The 25,046-nt window shown below is 40.5% G+C and overlaps 1 long non-coding RNA gene across 2 annotated transcripts in view; it reads left to right on the top strand.

The window, feature by feature from the left end:
- The first annotated feature begins 377 nt into the window (after positions 1-377).
- LOC126932732 (uncharacterized) overlaps positions 378-25,046 on the top strand; it is a 36,376-nt gene continuing 11,707 nt past the window's right edge. For both annotated transcript variants that reach the window (XR_007718296.1, XR_007718295.1), the window contains exons 1-3: positions 378-544; positions 632-864; positions 13,420-13,482. This is a non-coding gene — a long non-coding RNA (uncharacterized LOC126932732). The remainder of the gene's footprint in view (positions 545-631; positions 865-13,419; positions 13,483-25,046) is intronic.

Here is a 25,046-nt window from a genome sequence, read left to right as displayed (position 1 = left end):
GGGCTGCGGCCGCGCGCCTAGCAGAGGGCACGAAGGGCAGGGCTTGGAGCTCTTAGGCCTCAGAAGGCCGCGGGAAGGCCGGTGCACCTCCAGCGCGGGACCTAATGGCTGCTGCGCGGGGCATCGGCGGGGGCCGACGTCACAAAGAGGTCGCTCCCGTCACGCCAACGCAGCAAAAAGGTTGCTCCCTTCAAGCCCACCTCACAAAGAGGTTGCTCCTTTAACGCCCACCTCACAAAGGGGTCGCTTCCGCACATGCACGACTCAGCCGCAACGGCGTGCGACGCGCAGGCGCCGGGAAGCCCACTGGGCGGAAACTGGAGCGAGCCCGCCCTCCTCCAGCCCCGCGGCCTCCCTTTCGCGCCCCCTATCGGCAGGGCCAGTGGGGCAGCAGAAGCGTGGCTCGCAGGGCCCAGCCCCAGCCACATGCACCGAGCTGAGCGCGCGCTGCCCTGTGTGGAGCCCAGGCAAGAACGGAGTAACTGGTACAGAGGAGACTTTGCGTTTTCAGGAATGCAGTGTCCCGTCTCCAGGAGCTCTGCAGGTGAGCAGGAATGCCAAAAAGTAGCCTGTGCAGAGGCAGAGGAATGGGAGTCCGCCACAGACTGTCCCTCTCTTTTCTCCCGGGCAGAGTCTCATCCATCCCTGGGGAAGGAAGACACCCGGCTGCAATCAAGAACCCCGCACCCGTCCAGGTCTCAGCTCGTGCCGTCACCCCTGAGGCTGGAACAGTCTCTGAAGAGGGGCTGCACAGTTCCACGGGGGAAACTGTGAAGGAAAACATAGGCCTGGCCTGTCAGCGGGGGAGTCCCAGAAAACGCTCTGGTCAGTCGGCGCTTGAAGATAAAACTCAGCCATAGAAGGGTAAGCTTTCATAAAGTAGAAAGAAATATCTGTAGCCAGAGATGGATATAAGAATAGCATAGACAGCACAGGGAACAAAGCGAGACCCCGTTTCTACAAAAAATACAAAAATTAGTCGGACGCTGTGGCGCACGCCTGTGTTCCCAGCTGCTCGGGAGGCTGAGGTGGGAGGATCTTTTGAACCTGGAGGTTGAGGCTGCAGTGAGCTACAGTCAGGCTACTGCACTCCAGCCTCGGTGACAGTGCAAGACCGTGTCATTAAAATGACTTGAGGAGGAGGAAAGGATCTATTCAGGGCCAGCAAATGTCTACTTTAAAACACTATTGTGAGGATAGAGTCTGAAATTTTAAATTAAAAATGAGCACAGACGTGGACAAGCACTCAATAAACAAACAGAACCTTTATGTATGTAGTCTAAGAGGGGGTCAGGGAGTCCATTTACTGCAGCATTAGCCTGAGGTTGAAAAGTGGGCTCAAATATTTTAATATTCTAGAATGTTTGTTTGCTTGAGTAAAAATCAGAAGGGGTAATTATGGGATGACGGTGATAGTCTAAGTGTAATTTTTAAAATCTCTTCAGGTCCTCCATACAAATAGGTAGAGCAAAATGGACAACATCTGCAATAAAACTAGGTAACAAGTTTTATCCACAAGCCTCAAGATGAAAGCCATTGGGGACAAATCCCTTATAGCTAGGTCCATGTGGCACCAGCATCTGAAAGGAGTGAGCTGAGGGAAGCAACACAATATCTTATGGATCTGAGAGCAGAAGACTCAAAGCACTCCTGGATAATTACCTGACAGTAGTGGGCTTATTTGTAAACAGCAGATGAAATAGGGAAAACATTTTTCATTTCCGTTCACACATGAATGCAGAGTTTAAAGAAGCGTTCACTCTTGGTGTGATATATTCCATGGGTTTTGACAAAGGTATAATGACATCTATCCACCATTATAATATTGTACACAATAGTTTAATTGCCCTAAAGTTCCTTTGTGCTCTGTTTATACCTCTCTCCCAGCTGCTTCTGCAACCACTAATCTTTTTACTATTTCTATGGTTTTGCTGTTCCCAATGTGTCTTACAGTTGGAGTCACATAGTTTGTACCCTTTGCAGATTAGCTTCTTTCATGTCCTGTTCCTGTTGCTTTACATCCTTGCCAGCATTTGATGTTGGTGTTTTAGATTTTGGCATTCTAATAGATGTGTAGTGGTAATCTTCTTATTGTTTTAATTTGCAATTCCGTAATGATGTATGATGTTGTGCATCTTTTCATATGCTTAGTTGGCATATGTATGGCTTTTTTGGCTAGATGTCTGTTCAGGGCTTTTGCCTATTTTCAGTTAGATGGTTTGTTTTCCCATTGTTGAGTTTAAAGAGTTATTTGTATGTTTTAGATAGCAGTCTTTTATCAGACATGTCTTTTGTAAGTGTTTTCTGCCAGTCTGTGGCATGTCTTCTAATTCTTTTGACAGTGTCTTTTGCAGAGCAGAAGTTTTTAATGGTGGTGGTGTATCTAAAAAGGCATTGTCGTGTGTTAGTTTCTAGGAGTTGTATAGTCTTACATTTTATATTTAAGCCTGAGATCCGCCGTGAGTTCATTTTTTGTGAAGTGTATAAAATCTGTGTCTCAATTCATTTTTTTATATGTGCCTGTCCAGTTGTTCCAGCACTACTTGTTGAAGACACTTACCTTGTACTATTGTGTTACCTTTACTCATTTATCAAATATCTGTTGTATTTATTTAGTCTTTTTCTGGGCTTTCTTTTCTGTTCCATTGATCTAGTTGTCTGTTCTTTTGCCAATACCTTGCTGTCTTAATCACTGTAGCTTTATAGTAAGTCTTAAAGCTGGGTAGTGTCGGTCCTTCAACATTGTTCTCATTTAATATTTAGTTGGCTATTTTGGATCTTTTGTCTCTCCATTATGAACTTTAGAATCAATTTGTTAATACTCACAAAAATAACATACTAGGATTTGATGGGAATTGTGTTGAATCTATAGACCAAGTGTGGAAAAACTGCCATTTTGACAATATTGAGTCTTCCTATCCATTAGCATGGAATATCTTTCCATTTATTTAGTTATTTGGTGTCTTTCCCTACAGTTTTATGATTTTCTTTATAGAGATCGTACGTGTATGTTGTTGGATTTATACCTATTTTATTTTGGGGGTGCCAGTGTCAATGGTGATGTGTTTTTAATTTCAAATTCTACTTTTTCATTGCTAGTATATAGGAAAGTGATTGATTTTTGTATGTTAACCTTTTTTTGTATACTGCATCCTTGATAATGATTTATTAGTTCCAAGAGCTTTCTTTTGGTTGATTCTTTTGTTTTTTTTCTACATAAACAATCATGTTATCTGGAAACAAAGACAGTTTTATTTATTTCTTCCAAATAAGTATATGTTTTATCTCCTTTTCTCATCTTATTGAATTAGCTAGTACTTCCAATACAATGTTGAAAAACAGTGGGGAGAGGGGACATCCTTGCCTTGTTCTTGATCTTATCAAGAAAGCTTCAAGTTTCTTACTGTTAAGTATGATATTAGCTGTGGGGTTTGTTTTTGTACATGTTCTTTATCAAGTTGAGGAAATTTCCTTCTATTCCTAGTTCACTGAGAGGTTTTATCATGAATGGGTGTTAGGTTTTGTCAAATGCGTTTACTGTATGAATATGATTTTTTCATAGCCTGTTGATATGGTGGATTACATTAATTGATTTTCTAATATTGAATCAGGTTTGCATACCTGGGGTAAATCCCATTTGGTCATAGTGTATAATTCTGTTTATACATTGTTGGATTTTATTTGCTAATGTTTTGTTGAGAATTTTTGTATCTATATTCATGAGAGATGTTGCTCTGTAGTTTTATTTTCTTGTGATGTTCTTCTCTGGCTTTGATATTTGGGTAATGCTGGCCTTATAGAATGAGTTAAGAAGTATTCCTTCTGCTTCTATCTTTGGAAAAGATTGTAGACAATTGACATAATTTATTACTTAAATGTTTGGTAATATTTATTAGTGAATCCATATAGGCCTAGTGCTTTCTTTGGAAACTTATTATTGATTAAATTTATTTAATAGGTATAGGCCTATTCAGATCATGTATTTGCAGATGCACCTAAATTCTACATGAAATAGATAATTGTTAAGAAAAATGCAATCTGCCAAAATTTACCTTAGTCAAAGTCTAACAGACCAATTATGATAGAAGAAATAAAGAACATAGTTGAAGTGCACCCTCACAATGAAGGCATCAAACCCAGATGGAGTGACAGGAATTCTACCAATCAGGTAAATTCCAAAACTACTTATAAAGTTTGTGGATATGGAGAAAGAAAAAAAAACCTTATAAATTAGTTTTGTGAAGCAAGTATTACATCAAAACTAAAACTGACAAATAATTGTAGTAAATACATAATATCATCATTATATTAATTGAAATATATTACTTCAAAAAATAGATAAAATATTAGCAAGCAAAATTTAACAACACTTTAAAAATAATGTGTCATTGTCAAGCTGAGTTTATTCCAGGAATGTAAAGGTTATTCAATATTAAGTAATTCATTAATACAGTCCATCATATTTATAGAGATAAGAAGTAAAACATGCCAATCTCCATAGATGCATAAACGTATTTGAAAAAAATCCTTAAAAATGGAAATAAAATATAAATATATGGATATATTATTAACATGAATACACACACGAGCATGCTTTTGTGCATGTACCAGCCCAAAAGTTGAATTTTGCTTAATGGGAAAACTAGAGACTGTGTCACTAATGTGGGATGCCGACCACCTCCAGTACTATTGAATATTGTGTTACAGATACTAATCAAAGCAAGTAGATAAAAGAAAAAAACTAGAGGCACAATAATGGCAAAGTAAGAAGTAATGCCATTTTTCTTTGCAAGTAACACGATCTTATATCTGGAAATTCCTCCTCACCCAAATCAATGGAAAAGCTGCAAATAACATGACAATTGAGTAAAAATATATCTTAAGTCAAACAACTCAGAAACAGAAAGACAAATACTGCACATTTTTTCTTATAAGTGAAAGCTGAATACTGTATACACATATACAGAGTATAGACTGATAGACATTGGAGACTCAGAAGGGTGGAGAGGTGGGAGGGGAATAGAGGATAAAAAAATTACTTAATGGGTGTAATGTACATTATTTAGACGATGGGCACAGTAAAAGCTCAGATTTTGCTACCATGCAATTGATACAATTTAGATGTTTGTCCTCTCTAAATCTTGTGTTGAAATGTAATCCCCACTATTGGAGGTGGAGCCTGGTGGGAAGGTGTTTGGGTCATGGAGGTGGATTTCTCATGAATGGCTTAGCACCATCCCCTTGATGATGAGTGAGTTTTTGCTCTGGTAGTTTATGCAAGATCTGGTTGTTCAAAAGAGTGTCGCACGTTTTCTCTCTGTCTCTCTCTCTCTCTCATTTTTTGAGACAGCATCTCTCTCTGTCTGTCACCCAGGCTGGAGTACAGTAATGTGATCTCAGCTCACTGCAACCTCCGCCTCCCAGGTTCAAGCAATTCTCCTGCCTCAGTCTCCCAAGTAGCTGGGACTACAGGTGCACGCCACCATGCCCAGCTAATTTTTGTATTTTTAGTAGAGGCAGGGTTTCACCATGTTGGCCAGGCCAGTCTCAAAACTCCTGACCTCAGGTGATCTACCTGCCTTGGCATCCTAAAGTGCTGGGATTACAGGCATAAGCCACTGTGCCCAACCCCTCCTCTGTCTTTTTCATGCTTCTGCTCTCACCATGTGATGAACCTGCGCTCACTTTGCAATGATTGGAAGCTTCCTGAGGCCCTCATCAGCAGCAGATATGAGCACCATGTTTCTTGTACAGCCTGTAGAACTGTGGGCCAGTTCAATCTCTTTATAAATTACCTAGCCTCAGTATTTCTTTATAGCAATGCAAGTAAAGCCTAATATAGAAAATTGGCACCAAAACTGGGACGTTGCTGTAAAGATACCTGAAAATGTGGAGTCAGCTTTGGAACTGCATAGCAGGAAGAGGTTGGAAGACTTTGGAGGGCTCTGATGAAGATAGGAAGATGAGGGGAAGTTGGAACATCTTAGAGACTGGTTAAATGGTTGTAAGCAAAATGCTGATAGAAATATGGACAGTGAAGGCCAGGCTGACAAGGTCTCAGATGGAAATGAGGAAGTTACTGGGAACCGGCATAAAGGTCACCCATGTTACAACCTGGCAGAGAATCTGGCTGCATTGTGTTCAAGCCGTAGGGATCTGTGGAAATTTGAACTTAAGAGTGATGGCTTAGGGTATCTGGTGGAGGAAATTTCTAAGCAGCAAAGCATTCAGGATGTGGCCTGGCTGCTTCTAAGAGCTTATATCAGGTACAGGAGCAAAGAAATGACTTAACCTTGGAACTTACTTGGAAAAGGAAAAGGAGAGCATAAGAGTTTGGAAAATTTGGAGCCTAGCCATGTGTCAGAGAAAGAAAAAGCATTTTCAAGAGAGGAATTCCAGCAGGCTGTGGAGCAAACACTTGCTAGAGAGTAGCCTAACTAAAAGGGAGGCACGTGCTAATATCCTGGACAATGGGAAAAAGGCTTCAAAGGTATTTCAGAAGTCTGTGGGACAGCTCCTCCCATCCCAGGCTCAGAGGCCGAGAAGGAAAAAATGTTTTTGAGAGCCAGGCCCAGCCTTGAGACACTGTTCCCTCCATCCCAGCAGCTCCAACTCCAGCCTTGGCTGAAAGGGCCCCAGACACAGCTCAGGCTACTCTGGCGGGCACAAGCCATAAACCTTGGTGGATTCCATGTGGTGTTAAGTTGGAAGATGGGAGGAATGTAACAGTGAAGGGTGGTTGACATCTTGCCCCTAGATTTCAGAGGATGTATGGGAAAGTCTGGGTGCCCAGGCAGATGCCTGCTACAGTGGCAGGGCCCCCACGGAAAGCCCTGTTACAGCAGTGCCAAGGGGAAATATGGGGTTGGAGCCCTCACACAGAGTCCCCACCAGGGCACTGCCTAGTGCATCTGTGGGAAGGAGGCTACTGCCTTCCATGCTCCAGAATGGTGGTTCACTGGCAGCTTGTCCCCTACATCTAGAAAAGCTGCAGGCACTTAACTCCAACTTGTGAAAGCAGCTGTACCTGCAAAGCCATGTCAGAATGTGCTGCCTAAGGCCTTGGGAACCCATCCCTTGCACCAGTGTGTCCTGAATACAAGACGTGGAGTCAAAGGAGGTTATTTTGGAGCTTTGAGATGTAATGACTGCCCTGCTGGGTTTCAGACTTGTGTGGGGTCTCTAGTCCCTTTGTTTTGGGTAGTTTCTCCCTTTTGGAATGGGAATGTTTACTCAATGCCTGTGCCACAATTGTGTCTTGGAAGTAAATAACATCTTTTGATATTACAGAATCATAAATGGCAGGAACTCATTCCCAGATGGTACTTTGGACTTGGGACTTGGGAATTGGGGTTTTTGAGTTAATGTTTTTGGTGACTATTGTGAAGGAATGATTATATTTTGCAATGTGAGAAAGATGTGAAATTTGGGGGACTTGGGGCTGAATGATACAGTTTGTATGTTTGTCACCTCCAAATCTCACATTGAAATGTAGTCCCCAATGTTGGAAGTGGGGCCTGGTAGGAGGTGTTTGGGTCATGGGACTGGATCCCTCTTGAATGGCTTAGCACTCTCCCCTTGGTAATGAGCGAGTTCTCACTCTAGTAATTCATACGAAACCTGGTTGTTTAAAAGAGCATGGCACCTTCTCCCCCTCTCTTGCTCCTGCTTTCACCATGTGATGCACCTGCTCCCCCTTTTCCTTCTGCCATGGTTGGAAGCCTCCTGAGGCTCTCAGTAGCAGCAGATGCCAGCCAGCCCAGTGCTTCTTGTACAGCCAGCAGAACTGTGAGCCAATTAAACCTCTTTTCTTTATAAATTACCCAGCCTCAGGTATTTCTTTATAGCAATGCAAGAATATCCTAATACAGTAATATATCCATGTAACAAAATTGCACTTGTACCACTTAAATTTATACAAAGAAAATATCAGTTTATAGAATGAGTATATACACACATACATACAAGTATGTATGTGTGTATATATATGTACACATATATATTTGTCTATACATATATGCAGTTTATATATTAAATTATATTAATATTCATTCATAAAATACACATATGAATAAGTATATTCTGCCCTTGATCTTGGCCTAAAGGCTGAGAAACAAATTTTATATATATATATATAGAGTACTGTGCACACACACACACATATATGAAAATATAATGGAAGAGAAGAGCCCATTTACAAAAATAGACATAGCAAAAATACAAAGACATAGATGCAGCAAGAAATGATCAAAATCCATATGAGGAAAACTATGCATACTTTAAAAAGACGTAAAAATAGATTTGAAGACATGGAAAGGCACTATATTTTTGGATAGACAAGCTAACATTATCCTAACTTTTAAAATCCCAGTACAGTAATAGCCATAACTTTTTTTTCTAGATCAAGACAATTTGCCTATAAAGATTGTTTGGAGCAAGGATATGGGGTTCTGTGAGACATTCAATATGCAATAAAGCCTATAAGTAAAGCAGTGTGACATAGATCCATAAAGAGCAGACAGATTAATAGAACAGAATATCCAGAAACAGATACACTTACGTTTAAAAGTTTACTATAACAGGAAAGTGGGATTTCAAATCATCAGGGGAAAAGAAACACTTAAAAAAACTGAATAACTGAGTGACCCTATGGAAAAAAAGAAGAAATTGGATTCTTTTTTCATGTATCATGTCAATTACAAAAGGATAAGAGATTTCAATGTAAAAAAAATGGAATCACATGTACCGTAAAAGAAAACACAGATGAAATTCCTATATAATTTGGCATAAATTTAAAATTCAGAAACAGAATAAAATTTGATATGTTTGAATAATAAAAACACCATAAAACGAAGTAATGACAAACTAGGAAAAGATATTTGCAACTTATATTGCAGAGAAAGCGTTTATATTCTTAATATCCAAAGAGCTTCTAATACTACAGAAGAAAATAACCTAGAGCCCTATGGAAAGATCAGAGTAATGTTTCATTCATAGAAAAATAAGTGCAAATGGTTCTACACCACATGAAAAGATGCTCATAGCTGCTGATATAAAAGAAATCCATATGAAAACTACATGAAGATTCCATTTTTAACCCACCAGATTGGCAAAGTCCTAGTTTTAACAGTGTACTCTTTTGGCCAGGCTATGGGGAGATAGGCACTCTTGTATATTGTTAGTAGCAATAATCTGATGAATCTGATGTATACCACCTCAAATCAGTGAGGAAAAGATAAAATAGAATCCACTTTTTTCAGACCAGATATCAGGAGTGGAATTCAGCAATGCCTAGAAAAATTGTACATGTCTTCATCCTTCTCCGCAGCAATTAGAATTACATGAATGTATCCCACAGTTACACTGACAGAAGTTCTAAGAAACTTAGATGGCTGGGCATGGATTTCCATAGACGGAAATGCTGGCTCACGCCAGTAAGTCCAGCATTTTGGGGGGACAAGGCGGTGGTCCACTTGAGCTCAGGAATTTGAGACCAGCCTGGGCAACATGGTGAAACTCCATCTCTACAAAAAATACAAACATTATCCAAGTGTGGTGGTGCATGCCTGTGGTCCCAGCTACTTGGGAGGCAGAGGTGAAAGGATGGCTTGAGCCCAGGAGATGGAGGTTGCAGTGAGCCAAGATCATGCTGCTGCACACCAGATTGGGTGACAGAGCCAGACCTTGTCTCAGAAAAAAAAAAAAAAAAAAAAAAAGACATAGACAAAAGGCTGCTTATGCAGGACTCTGTAACAGCAAAAACTAGCAACTACCTAAACATCCATACATAAGGTTGACTATACTATGATATATCTCCACATTGGCATACCATGTAGCTACAAAAAAAGTAATGAGGAATATATCTATTGACGTCTACATGGTTATGTCCAGTATGTGTGTGAAATAACAATAATGCAAGATAGAGAAAAGTGGGTATACTGTGCTGCCATTTAGCTGAGAAGGGGAGATATGGTTCTACATACCTCTCTGTATTACACAAACCACAAATAATGGGAGGATAGCTTACCTATGGAAGGGATAGAATAGGGAGGACAAGGATAAAAGCTATACTTTTTTAAGAGCTTGTTTTTATAAATTTGATTTTAGCACCACAAAATTATTTTACACAATTATAAAGCAAATTTAAATTAAAATGGTCTTTAAAACTCAAAAATAAGATGAATCAAAGAAACTTTTAAATATATCCAGTTGGTTGCATAACCACACAGAAAGAAATATTCCAAGTGGCTTTAAAACACAGTAATTTGTATATCCCTAATGGAATATATTCTTAGATACAAAGTCTATTTGCAAAACAAAAAGCAAAACTTAAGTTCTTTACACTAATCATATTGTTGGAGGAGTGCTGGTATTTGCTATTCTAAATTGTTGTGGGTATGTTGTGGCTATAAGAACAGAGTCTGGGAATAATTACGTGATTCTCCAATTCTATCAGTTTGTGTATTATTGAGAACTGGGATTCACTGTAAGAGGAAAAAAATACAGATGTAAGACTGAAAGGGTTAAATGAAAGCCTTATAATTATGAATTTGGATTAGAAGTATTAGCATAAACTCATGATATGTTACATTTCCTTTAAAAACACAGAAATACACATATTTCCTAGTTTTGTTGACTAAAATGTCCTAGGAAAATAACGATGAACTCAGAAGTGAGGAGGAGCTCTAGAGCTGAGATTGTGATCCTGAAATACTGTATTTTATTAAGAGAAACCAGAACCCCTGGGAGAAATGACTGAGCTTCTGCACAGCAAAAGAAACTATCATTAGAGTGAACAGGAAAGCTACAAAATGGAAGTAAATTTTTGCAATCTATTAATCTGACAAAGGGCTAATATCCAGAATCTATAAGGAAATAAAACAAATTTACAAGAAAAAACAAACAAGCCCATCAAAAAGTGGGCAAAGGATATGAACAGACACTTCTCAAAAAAAATTTGTGCAACCAACAAACATGAAAAAAAATCATCATCACTTGTCATTAGAGAAATGCAAATCAAAACCACAATGAGATACCATCTTACACCAGTTAGAATGGCGATTCATTAAAAAGTCAGAAAACAACAGATGCTGGAGAGGATGTGGAGAAATAGGAATGCTTTTACACTATTGGTGGGACTATAAATTAGTTCAACCATTGTGGAAGACAGTGTGGCGATTCCTCGAGGATCTAAAACCAGAAATACCATTTGACCCAGCAATCCCATTACCGGGTATATACCCAAAGGCTTATAAATCATTCTGCTATAAAGACATATGCACACGTATATTTATTGCAGCACTATTCACAGTAGCAAAGACTTGGAGCCAACCCAAATCCCCATCAATGATAGACTGGATACAGAAAATGTGACACATATACACTATGGAATACTATGCAGCCATAAAAAAGGCTGAGTTCATGTGCTTCGCAGGGACATGGATGAAGCTGGAAACCATCATTCTCAGCAAACTAACACAGGAACAGAAAACCAAACATCACATGTTCTCACTCATAAGTAGTAATTGAACATGGGAACACATAGACACAGGGAGGGAAACATCTCACACTGGGGCCTGTCAGGAGGTGGGGCACTAGGGGAGGGATAGCATTAGGAGAAATACCTAATGTAGATGACAGATTGATGGGTATAGCAAACCAGCATGGCATGTGTATACGTATGTAACAAACCTGCACGTTCTGCACATGTACCCCAGAACTTAAACTATAATAATAATTTTTTTAAAAAGTCTGCCTACCCTGTGTGACAGGCCACACAGAGACCACGTGGAAGGCAAAGCCAGGAGGAGGGGCGTTGAAGCCACCTAGTGGGAGAGAAGGCCCAGGCCTCACCAGCATCCCAGCTGAGCCTAACCTTCCAGCCATCCGCACCAAGGGCCCAACGTGGGGATGGACCAGCCTAGGCTTTCTAGCCCACCCAAACCCCAGACGATTTTTCCCCCAGCCAACATTATATGAAGCAGAGGAATAACTTAGTTAGAAAGACCCCGCCCAATAAAATGTTCAGTTTTTCTTTTGAGGGTAGTTTGTGATGCAGCAACAGAAAATCAAAATCACTGGGGTTTAATCATTCCTACACCACAAACTCCCAGGCTCCTGTGTGAGTTGACCCACCATCTAGATTGCCCTCCTCCACTGCCCCTTGCCCACACTGGCCCTACTGCTACCCCCATGCCTTGACTGACAGCACTCCTTCCCCTAGTTTTGGGGGGCTCTTGTGTTCCCCCAAAGAAGCAGAAGAAAAACTAAAAAAGAGTAAAATAGCACAGGATGAAATTAGGAGCTCCAGTGATTAGACAAAAGGGAAAGATTAGAGGAGAGTGAGAAGGGTGAACAGGGGAAGTCTGCTCGGTGAATGGTAAGCAGTGAACCAACATATGGCACCTATTTCATGCATATTTATGCATATGGATTTATGGTAATGGTATGGCCCATATGGAGAAAGCTGTCCACCTGCCAATAGGTGTACTCATCCAAAATGGCCAGATGTCGCTACCTAAACCCGGAGAGTAGTTTTGGAGCCATGAAAAGCCAACTCAGGTAGAAGTACACTTGCAAAGAAAGCCGTTACAAATAAAATTTCAAATTACCTCTGATTTTATGTTAGAAATACAAAATAATGAGACCAGGAGGTCTTCCAGGAAACACTAAGTTATTCTGAAGACCAGATGCCTACAAGGGCATGAGCGAGCAGTTCTTAGGCCCTCATGAAATATTTTTCTACATTTTAATTTTGAAAATTTCAAGTACATACAAATGCAAAAAAAGAATATCATAATGTCCCCCTAGTCCCTGCCTCTGGGGGTCAGCAATTACCCAACCCACTTCCCCATTTTTCCATATTATTTTGAAGAAAATCCAGGACATTGTATAATTTTATTCAGAAATGTTTCAATATGTGTCTTTAGAACATGAGGATTGTTTTAACCTATTGTGCCTAAAAATTAACAATAATTATTTCATATTGTCATACTGCCAGCCAGTGTTCCTATCTCTAATTGTCTCATAAATGTTATTTTCTCAATGATTTATTAGTTTATATCAATATCCAAATAAAGTCCATGTACTGTGATTGGATGATGTATTTCCTAAATCTCTTTTGCCTATAGATATTTTGCCTCCATCTCTTTTTGTTCCATGCAACTTATTTGTCAAAGAAATAGGTTGTTTGCCCACAGATATTTCACAATTTGGAGTTTCCTGATTATATCCCCAGGGTGTTGTTTTATATGCTTTTTTATCCTTCGTATTTTCATAAATTGGTATTTGGATCTAAAGTTCTGACTACATTGGGGTGTTTTTTCTCCCCTTCTTCCTCCTTCTCTTCTGCAAGACTGCTTGATCAGGAATGTGTGTTTTTCCATTAGGTTACCCATAATGCGTTTGTCTCTCTTTTAGTGATGACAGCAGCCACTGATGATCAGCACTTAGACCCACTAATTCATTAGGAGCTACACAATGGTAAGTAGCATTCTGATGTCACATGCCTTCTTGATTTATAAACTAAAATGCTTTATAAAGAGAAACTTTGCCTGCCAAGTGACACGCATTGCATGAGAAAGCCAGGGAAAATGCTTGGTTCCCTTTATTTACTCATTTTCTACTAACGAATTGGTTTACTTTTCTTCTGCAAGATTAAACATATGTGTGTTTTTTCAATGAGGTTACAAATGCATGGATTTAATTCCATTTTATGTGTTTAATCCATTGTAGCTAAAATCTCCCCTTTGGCTGATGGGACCCTATTCAAGATGGCTTCTGAGTTTTGCCGTGACCTTGGTAGTAGTTAGTCATTAAATTAGATCTCATTGTCAAATTTGGCTTTTGTTACCATTGCTTTTGTTGTTTTAGTCATAAAATCTTTGCCCATGCCTATGTCCTGAATGGTATTGCCTAGGTTTTCTTCTAGGATTTTTATGGTTTTAGGTCTTATGTTTAAGTCTTTAATCCATCTTGAGTTAATTTTTGTATAAGGTGTAAGGAAGGGGTCCAGTTTCAGTTATCTACATATGGCTAGTCAGTTTTCTCAACACTATTTATTAAGTAGGGAATCCTTTCCCCATTGCTTATTCTGTTAGGTTTGTCAAAGATCAGATGGTTGTAGATGTGTGGCATTATTTCTGAGGCCTCTGTTCTGTTCCATTGGTCTATATATCTGTTTTGGTACCAGTACCATGCTGTTTCAGTTACTATAGCCTTGTAATATAGTTTGAAGTCAGGTAGCATGATGCCTCCAGCTTTGTTCTTTTTGCTTAGGATTGTCTTGGCTATACAGGCTCTTTTTTTGGTTCCATATGAAATTTAAAGTAGTTTTTTTCTAATTCTGTGAAGAAAGTCAATGGTAGCTTGATGGGGATAGCATTGAATCTATAAATTCCTTTGGTCAGTTATGGCCATTTCCATGATATTAATTTTTCCTATCCATGAGTATGGGATGTTTCCATTTGTTTGTATCCGCTCTTATTTCCTTGAGCAGTGGTTTATAGTTCTCCTTGAAGAGGTCCTTCACATCCTTTGTAAGTTGGATTCCTAGGTATTTTATTCTCTTTGTAGCAATTGTGAATGGGAGTTCACTCTTGATCTGGCTGTCTATTATTGGTGTATGGGAATGCTTGTGATTTTTGCACATTGATTTTGTATCCTGAGACTACTGAAGTTACTTATGAGCTTAAGGAGATTTTGGGCTGATATGATGGCATTTTCTAGATATACAATCATGTCATCTGCAAACAGAGACAATCTGACTTCCTCTCTTCCTATTTGCATACTTTTACTTCTTTCTCTTGCCTGACTTCCCCAGCCAGAACTTCCAATACTATGTTGAATAAGAGTGTTGAGAGAGGGCATCCTTGTCTTGTGCTGGCTTTCAAAGGGAATGCTTCCAGCTTTTGTACATTCAGTATGATATTGGTTGTGGGTTTGTCATAAACAGGTTTTGTTATTTTGAGATACGTTCCATCAATACCCAGTTTATTGAGAGTTTTTAGCATGAAGGGGTGTTGAGTTTTATCGAAGGCCTTTTCTGTATCTATTGAGATAATCATGTAGTTTTTGTCATTGGTTCTGTTTATGTAATGGATTACATTTATTGATTTGCATATGTTGAGCCACCCTTGCATCCCAGGGATGAAGCCAACTTGATCGTGGTGGATAAGCTTTTTGATGTGCTGCTGGATTTGGTTTGCCAGTATTTTATTGAGGATTTTTGCATCAATGTTCATCAGGGTTATTGGCCTGAAATTTTCTTTGTGTGTGTGTGTCTCTGCCAGGTTTTGGTATCAGGATGATGCTGGCCTCATAAAATGAGTTAGGGAGAAGTCCCTCATTTTCTATTGTTTTGAAAAGTTTCAGAAGGAATGATATCAGCTCCTCTTTGTACCTCTGGTAGAATTTGGCTGTGAATCCATCTGGTCCTGGGCTTTTTTGGGTTGGCAGGCTATTAATTACTGCCTCAACTTTAGAACTTGTTATTGGTCTATTCAGGGATTTTATTTCTTCCTCGTTTAGTCTTGGGAGGGTGTATGTGTCCAGAAATGTATCCATTTCTTCTAGATTTTCTAGTTTATTTGCATAGAGATATTTATAGTATTCTCTGATGGTAGTTTGTATTTCTGTGGGATCAGTGGTGATATCCCCTTCATCATTTTTTATTTTGTCTATTTGATTTTTCTCTCCTTTCTTCCTTGTTAGTCTGGCTAGCAGTCTATCTATGTCGTTAATATTTTCAAAAAACCAGCTCCTGGATTCATTGATTTTTTTGAAGGGTTTTTTTTTCTTGTCTCTATCTCCTTCAGTTCTGCTCTGATCTTAGTTATTTCTTGTCTTCTGCTAGCTTTTGAATTTCTTTGCTCTTGCTTCTCTAGTTCTTTTAGTTGTGATGTTAGGGTGTTGATTTTAGATCTTTCCCATTTTCTCCTGTGGGCATTTAGTGCTATAAATTTCCCTCTAAACACTGCTTTAACTGTTTCCCAGAGATTTTGATACGTTGTATCTTTGTTCTCTTTGGTTTCAAATAACTTAATTATTTCTACCTTAGTTTTATTATTTACTCAGAAGTAATTCAGGAGCAGGTTGTTCAGTTTCCATGTAACTGTACAGTTTTGAGTGAATTTTTAAATCCTCAGTTCTAATTTGATTGCACTGTGGTCTGAGAGACTGTTTGTTATGATTTTTGTTCTTTTACATTTGCTGAGAAGTGTTTACTTCCAATTTGGGGTCAATTTTAGAATAAGTGTGATATGGTGCTGAGAAAAACGTATATTCTATTATTTGGGGTGGGGAGTTCTGTAGATGTCTATTAGGTTTGCTCGGTCCAGAGCTGAGTTCAAGTTCTGAATATCCTTGTTAATTTTCTGTCTCATTGATCTATTAGGGTCTGCTTGGTCCAGAGCTGAGTTCAAGTCCCGAATATCCTTGTTAATTTTCTGTCTCGTTGATCTGTCTAATATTGACAGTGGGATGGTAAAGTCTCCCACTATTATTGTGTGGGATTATAAGTCTCTTTTCAGGTCTCTAAGAACTTGCTTTATGAATCTGGGTGCTCCTGTATTGGGTGCACACATATTTAAGATAGTTAGCTCTTCTTGTTGCATTGATCCCTTTACCATTATGTAATGCCCTTCTTTGTCGTTTTCAATTTTTGTTGGTATAAAGTCTGTTTTATCAGAGACTAGGATTGCAACCCCTGCTATTTTTTGCTTTCCATTTGGTTGATAAATATTCCTCCATCCCTTTATTTTGAGCCTATGTGTGTCTTCGCACTTGAGATGGGTCTCCTGAATACAGCACACCAATTGGTCTTGACTATCAAATTTGCCAGTCTGTGTCTTTTAATTGGGGCATTTAGCTCATTTACATTTAAGGTTAATATTGTTATGTTTGAATTTGATCCTGTCATTATGATGCTAGAGGGTTATTTTGCCCATTAGTTAATGCAGTTTCTTCATAGTGTCGACGATCTTTACAATTTAGTATGTTTTTGCAGTGGCTGGTACTGGTTTTTCCTTTCCACATTTAGTACTTCCTTCAGGAGCTCTTGTAAGGTAGGCCTGGTGGTGACAAAATCCCTCAGCATTTTCTTGTCTGTAAAGGATTTTATTCCTCCTTTGCTTATGAAGCTTAGATTGGCTGGATATGAAATTCTGGGTTGAAAATTCTTTCCTTTAAGAATGTTGAATATTGGCCCCCACTCTCTTCTAGCTTGTGGGGTTTCTGCAGAGAGATACGCTGTTAGTCTGATGGGCTTCCCTTTGTGGGTAACCTGACCTTTCTCTCTGACTTCCTTTTACCATTTTTTTCCTTCATTTCAACCTTGGTGACTCTGACAATTACGTGTCTTGGGGTTGATGGAGTATCTTTGTGGTGTTCTCTGTGTTTCCTGAATTTGAATGTTGGCCTATCTTGCTGGGTTGGGGAAGTTATTCTGGATAATATCCTGAAAAGTGTTTTCCAACTTGGTTCCATTCTCCCCATCACTTTCAGATACACCAATCAAACACAGATTTGGTCTTTTCACATATTCCCATTTTTTTTAGGCTTTGTTCATTCCTTTTCATTCTTTTTTCCCTAACCTTGTCTTCATGATTTATTTCATTAGGTTGATCTTCAATCTCTGATATCCTTTCTTCTGCTTTATTGATTTGGCTATTTATACTTGTGTATACTTCACGAAGTTCTCATGCTGTGTTTTCCAGCACCATGAGATCATTTATGTTCTTCTCGAAACTGGTTATTCTAGTGAGCAATTCCTTTAACCTGTTTTCTAGCTTCCTTGCATTGGGTTAGAACATGCTCCTTTAGCTCAGAGGACTTTGTTATTACCCACCTTCTGAAGCCTACTTCTGTCAATTTGTCAAACTCATTCTCCATCCAGTTTTGTTCCCTTGCTGGCAAAGAGTTGTGATCCTTTGGAGGAGAAGAGGCATTCTGGTTTTTGGAATTTTCAGTGTTTTTGTGCTAGTTTTTCCTCATCTTCATGTATTTATCTATCTTTGGTCTTTGATGTTGGTGACCTTTGGATGGGGTTTTTGTATGGACGTCCTTTTTGTTGATGTTGATGCTATTCCTTTCCGTTTGTTAGTTTTCCTTCTAACAGGTCCCTCTGCTGCAGGTCTGCTGGAGTTTGCTGGTGGTCTACTCCAGACCCTGTTTGCCTGGGTATCACTGGTGGGAGCTGCAGAACAGCAAAGATTGCAGCCTGTTCCTTCTTCTGGAAGCTTTGTCCCAGAGGGGCACCCATCAGATGCCAGCTGGAACTCTCCTGTATGAGGTGTCTGTTGACCCCTGCTGGGAGGTATCTTCCAGTCAGGAGGCACCAGGGTCAGGGACCCACTTGAGGAGGCAGTCTGCCCATTAGCAGAGCTCAAGCTCTGTGCTGGGAGATCCGCTGCTCTCTTCAGAGCTGGCAGGCAGGAACATTTAAGTCTGCTGAAGCTGCATCCACAGCCATCCCTTCCCCCTGGTGCTCTGTCTCAGGGAGATGGGAGTTTTATCTATAAGCCCCTGACTGGGGCTGCTGCCTTTCTTTCAGAGATGCCCTACCCAGAGAGGAGGAATTTAGAGAGCAGATAGACTTTTAATAGGACCACTCAGGGCTCCAAAATTGCAAAGCAGAAAACTCTAGACCTTTGGAAGGCTTAGGCCCAGCATGGGCACAACACCATTCCCACCATGCTCTATTGGTGAATGCGAGTCCCAAGGCATAGCAGATTCATGAGGGAGGGGTGTGTTTCCTGGGGGGCCGTGTCTACTGACTGACTTTCCTGGTACTCCTTCTGGCATCCAGTGATCTGTCTCCTTCCCACATGTAGAACACACTCTGCTCCTCCAATGTTTTATTCCAGCATGGATCAGGTTCAGGCTGAAAGTCCAGGTTCTTGTCCCCCAAATCAGCTCCAGGAGCAGACAAAGGGCCTCAGGCAGTTTTTAAGGTTCATCTCAGTCATTGTTCTTCGTGAACAGAAGACTAGGAATAAAGAGACAGATGACCTGTTCATTATCTTCTAATGTGTAATGATGAGGCAGAGATGCATTCATTACAGCAGACAAGCTTGTAGGAAAAAAGGTGGGAGACTGAAGATGTACGGACGTCACTGGTCCACGTCAATCCTGGAGTTGATGTGGCCCCATCTCTGCAGTCCTGCCCCTGGTTCTCCATAGCGTTGGCTCTGCCCTCTGAGTCTTCCTGTCCATGGGGAGCGGTCCCACTTGTTGTTCTTAGCATTCTCAGGCTGCCTCCTTCCCAGAGACTGCTGAGGCCTGTGAGAATGCTTTTCATTTTGAGCTGTGTCAGTCTCTTTCAGACGAAGCTGGTAAAAGTTCTTTTAAAAAATTATAAATTTATTACGCATCAAATTAAAATTCTCTTCCATTTCCTCTTGGGATGGGTCACGTGTGACATTGCTTTCTGAGTGGCCATTTTAGTCCAGCTGAACGGTCTTAACAAAGAACCTTACAGCCGTACTTTTGATCTGATCTTTCACCGAGTCGATTTCCTTATGCAGCTTCAAGTGAGTTCCTCCTCTGTGTTTCCTTTCCCCGTCTGTTATTCACATCAGCCCTCGTTGTGGACATGGCCCTTCAACGTCATTTTAGGTATGCTTCTGCTGAGCATTGGAGGGTCTTCTTGAGTCAGGAACCAGTTTGCTCATTAATTTCTCAGCTTGGAATCGTACATCATGTACTAGGGAATCAGCTGGAATCTTGCACCATGTGTCAGTAGCACATGGCACAGTCCACAGCTCGATTTTTTTTTTCCATAGGAATCTTTTTCTACCAGAGCAGTTATATATTTTTCTCCCACTTTCCTGGTCCTGGTGGCTGTAGTTCTGATTTCCTCTTCCATGAGGAAAGGCAATTTCACGCAACAGGGTGCCCAGGTAGGAAAGAGGCATGCAGAATTGGGGGCCAGATGGTTGGAGTTTTAATCCCAATGTCTCTGTAACCTCAAGAAGTCATCTGCTCTGTACTCAGGTTCCCTATACGTAAAATAATGAAGATAATGTGACCTGTCTCATAGATTTATAGCAGAGACTGCTGGTTGTTCACTAAACCTGTTTCTTCTTCTAGCGCACACAGCTAGAATACACTTCCCAGACTCCTTTGATGTTTATTGTAGCCCCACGACTGAGCTTAGCCAATAGAGTATGGGTGTAAGCAATGTGAACCACACCAGTCTGGCCCCTAAAAACCTTATTCAGATATCTTCTACCTCCTTTCACCATCCCGATGGCTAAAATAGAGTCTAGTTTCACAAAGTAATCTTGGAAAACAAGTTTGAGGACAGCAGAGCTTCCATCAGTCAGAGTCCCTGGATGACTTCAAGAAGGACCATCCTGTTGACCTAGATACCTGTCCAATCCAATGCTGTCACAGGAGACAGAAACCAGCTTCTAGGATGATGGAACCATCAAACACACTTTGGCCTCTTTGAAATAGAGCCAGCCTGCCAATACATGCATCGTTACTACAAGAATTAAATGAGTTAGGCCGGGCGCGGTGGCTCAAGCCTGTAATCCCAGCACTTTGGGAGGCCGAGACGGGCGGATCATGAGGTCAGGAGATCGAGACCATCCTGGCTAACACGGTGAAACCCCGTCTCTACTAAAAATACAAAAAAAAAACCTAGCTGGGCGAGGTGGCGGCGCCTGTAGTCCCAGCTACTCAGGAGGCTGAGGCAGGAGAATGGCGTGAACCCGGGAGGCGGAGCTTGCAGTGAGCTGGGATCTGGCCACTGCACTCCAGCCTGGGCGACAGAGCGAGACTCCATCTCAAAAAAAAAAAAAAAAAAAAAAAAAAAAAAAGAATTAAATGAGTTAATACGTGTGAAATACTTAGAACAATGACTGGAACATAATAAAGGGTTAATAATCATTATGGATAGTGCATTAGTACCAGGTTTATGCAGAGTTCTTAGTGTTAGCTCCTTGCCTAGCACAGGCCCAAGGCCGTCTCTTCTATTCTCCTGTGGTTGGGCAAACCCTGGCCCTGGCCATTAGTGTCTGTATTCACTTCTCATAGTTGTCTGGGTCTCAGAGGCATTAGCTCACCTGCTTAGACTGTTGGCTATGTAGTCCTCCCTGCTTAATGCTGCCTGAAGATTTCTATTTCTTTCCACTTCTACTAACTATTTCTAAACTATATTTTATCCAGCCGTTCTGCTTATAGCAGATAGGATGTCCACATTTGCTAATTTTGCCATGTTTTAAGAGGTGACTCTGGAAGATTCTTAAAACCTACAGTAAACAAGTCTCAGGAGCTGCTGAAATATGCAGAGTATCAGGAGACCACTGGAAAAAAGAAAGGTATAATAGGTGTGCTATGCACCCTCTGTACTTGATTTATCTCAATTATTTTCCCGAATTCACCTGGAAGTGATGATTCCCCTGGAAGTCATCCAATATTAAATGTGCTGCTTCCCACCTTTACATTAACACAGAAAAGTCACCCACTGAAATTTCCAGCATCCTCAGAGCTTCAAGGCAAGTACAGCTGTTCTAAGTAATTTTCATCACTTCTTTTGCACTTTTCACACAAAATAACTCCAAATCACCTTAAAGTTCTTGAGGAAAGGCAGCACCCCATCGTTTTCTTCCCCCTGGCAATTTGTCAGCTTGAGCTGTCTGACACATTTTAAAATTTGGTGTCATATTCTTGGAAGTCAAAAAATCTTTCTGGTTTCCTTCTTGACAGACACAGGACATTAGGGTGAAAAGTGAATTCTCCGGTTGTCTGCCAGGGGCTTCATCAAAAGGGACTAGACTCAAATGACATTCTGATAAACAAAATAATGAGACTGTGTCTGCAGAGTTTGGTATGACTGTGTTATGAGGCAGTCTGGTTTAGTTGAAAATAGATAGGGTTTCAAATCACTCAGAATTGGGCTTAAGCCCCAGCTTTTCCATTTATTAGCCACATTTTTATCCTTGAAAATGGGAATACAGTTGACTTCAAAGGGAGAGAATTAAATGAGAACACATCTAAGAAAATACCCAGCATGAGACACAATCATAACGACAGTGTCATGTTGAAAGAGTAAGTGGTCTTACACTTCCAGCTGTAATCATGTAGCGTATATTGGAATAACTCTTTCACTGCAGACAGCTATAAAATCTGGATTAAAAATAAAATGAAACATGTGAAGGCATTGGAGCCAGAGCAAGGCAGCCAGGACTTGAGGGACTGCACTCCAAGAAAGCAGGAAAGTGCATGTAAATGCCTTGCTACTCACCTCCGGGCACCTGCTGATTCACAGTGTGGGAGGTAGGGCTGGGTCCACAGCAGCCCAAGGCTTATGCAAGTCTGGGGCAGTACAGTGGCGTGCATTAAGAAGGTAAGATCTTGGAGAGGTAGGAAACACGGGATTGAGGTAGAACTCCTGTCTGCAACTTCCCTTTGAGGTATTGGCTACTTTCCAAGCTGTGTGTTCTTGAAACAAGACACTGAGAGTCTAAGATGAAAGGAGCAGTACAGAGATGAATTTCTGAGCAGAGATTCCCACAGGCTCATGGTGCTGGGAACAGGGAGTGTGGAGGGGTGACGCTGGGAACGGGGAGTGTGGAGGGGTGACGCTGGGAACGGGGAGTGTGGAGGGGTGGTGCTGGGAACAGGGAGTGTGGAGGGGTGACGCTGGGAACAGGGAATGTGGAGGGGTGACGCTGGGAACGGGGAGTGTGGAGGGGTGACGCTGGGAACGGGGAGTGTGGAGGGGTGACGCTGGGAACGGGGAGTGTGGAGGGGTGGTGCTGGGAACGGGGAGTGTGGAGGGGTGACGCTGGGAACAGGGAATGTGGAGGGGTGACGCTGGGAACAGGGAGTGTGGAGGGGTGATGCTGGGAACAGGGAGTGTGGAGGGGTGACGCTGGGAACAGGGAATGTGGAGGGGTGACGCTGGGAACAGGGAGTGTGGAGGGGTGACGCTGGGAACGGGGAGTGTGGAGGGGTGACGCTGGGAACGGGGAGTGTGGAGGGGTGACGCTGGGAACGGGGAGTGTGGAGGGGTGACGCTGGGAACGGGGAGTGTGGAGGGGTGACGCTGGGAACGGGGAGTGTGGAGGGGTGACGCTGGGAACGGGGAGTGTGGAGGGGTGACGCTGGGAACGGGGAGTGTGGAGGGGTGGTGCTGGGAACGGGGAGTGTGGAGGGGCCCTGGTGAACACTGAAGGCTCCCACTGGGACCAGGGAAGACTGTGCCCTAGGAGTGAGACCTATGCCTTAGGAGTAAGGCCAAATGGGAAAGCAACCATGCCCAAAACACAGCTTCAACACAGTCAGAGTGATCTGTCAGAGACGACCTGCCGTCTGTCTCTCAGAAGAAAGACACATCCTCTCTGGGGGAAGACAGACCCTACATTTATTTCCTATGTGATATATGGGTATTTTGTAAAAAATTACTAGACATGTCAAAAAACAGGACCAAATGACTAAAAGTCACAGAAAAAGGTGGAAAATGGAAACAGTCCAGGTACTGGAGTTATCAGATACTGAATTTTAAAATCCAGTATTTTTAAAATATTGGATTTTATGATTAATACAGTCAAGAGAAAATTATGGATAATTCCACCAGAGAACTAGAATTTATTGAAAAATGAAATACTCATTATGTACATAAAAAAGTATAATAACTGAAATTAAGAATTTAAAAAATAGGCAAGTCTATTTTTAGTAGATTAGCAGATTAGGCACAAGAAAATGGATGAAAATGAATTGGAATATTGACCTGGATTTTATTATGGAGGAATTTTATATTTTTTAAAAGCAAGAGCTTAAGAGATATATAGAACATGGTGAAATATCTAACATACATGTTCCTGGTGCTACTCTTCAAAAAACGAAGGCAAAATAAAGACATCTACACACAAACAAAAACCGAAAAAACGAATTTGTTGACCTTCGTTAAAGAAATTAGAATTTCTTTTAAGTGTGAGTTTTTCACAAAGAAGGGAAATTTATCCTGATGGAAATCTGGTAGGGAGAAAGGAAGGTGGCGCACAGGAAATGATAAATAAATGGATAACTCCAAATGAATATTGACTTTTTGAAACAATGATTCTAAAGTCTTATGAGGTTAAAGTATATATGGAAATACACAACGATATTAACACAACAGGTGTGAGATAGACAAATGATATCAAATTGTTTTTACATTCTTGCATTGTTCTGGAGGCGTTGAAGCAATGGTTTAAGACAGTCTGTAATAAATCAAGAACATATATTGTTATTCCATAAATAACACATATACATAATGGAAAAATGTAATAAAGAGAAAAAATGGAATAATACACCATATTGATTAATACAAATGAAGAAAAAAACTACAGAGAAGTTATACAGAATAAAAAAATGAAACAAAAAGGTAAATTTAAATGCAAATATATTCATTAAATATGAAGTTTGTATTTGTCAATGATCCAATTAATCCAATTAAAAGTGAACGATCTCCACACATATAAACATAGATTTATAACGAAGGTGACAAGCTGCACAGTGAAGAAAGATTAGCTTTTCAACATGTGCTGTTGAATTGAATGTGTATTGATATGAACAAAGCTTAACCCTGAACCATACTCAGAAATGATTAGAAATGTATTGTAATCTGAATGTGAAAGGTAAAATAAGTACATACAAATAAATAAGTCTTTAGATGAAAATATGGTATAATAACTTCGTGATCTTGGGGTAGGCAAAAATTTCCTCAACAAACACAAAAAGCACCAACTACAAAGAAAAAAACCCCAATATACTGTAATGTATTAAAATTAAAAATAGTTTGTTATCACAAGGCATCATTAAGTGAATGCAAAAACACAAGCCACAGAATGGGGAAGGGATCTGCAGTAGATGTTGCTGACAAAGAACACATATTCAGCACACAAAGCAGGACTCCTGCAAGTCAATTAGAAAAAGTTAGACATCTTAATTGAAAATGAGCAAAAGTACTTGAATAGGCACATAGTGCATCTAAATAATAAACCTAAGTAAGGTGCATCACTTTGTTAGTCATTAGATGAATGCAGATTAAATCTAGG

Source organism: Macaca thibetana, chromosome 12 (genome assembly GCF_024542745.1).
Source record: "Macaca thibetana thibetana isolate TM-01 chromosome 12, ASM2454274v1, whole genome shotgun sequence".
In the NCBI taxonomy this organism is placed as follows: Eukaryota; Metazoa; Chordata; class Mammalia; order Primates; family Cercopithecidae; genus Macaca; species Macaca thibetana.
The sequence above is the reverse complement of the archived record's forward strand: the minus strand, read 5'-3'. Positions and strand labels throughout refer to the sequence as shown.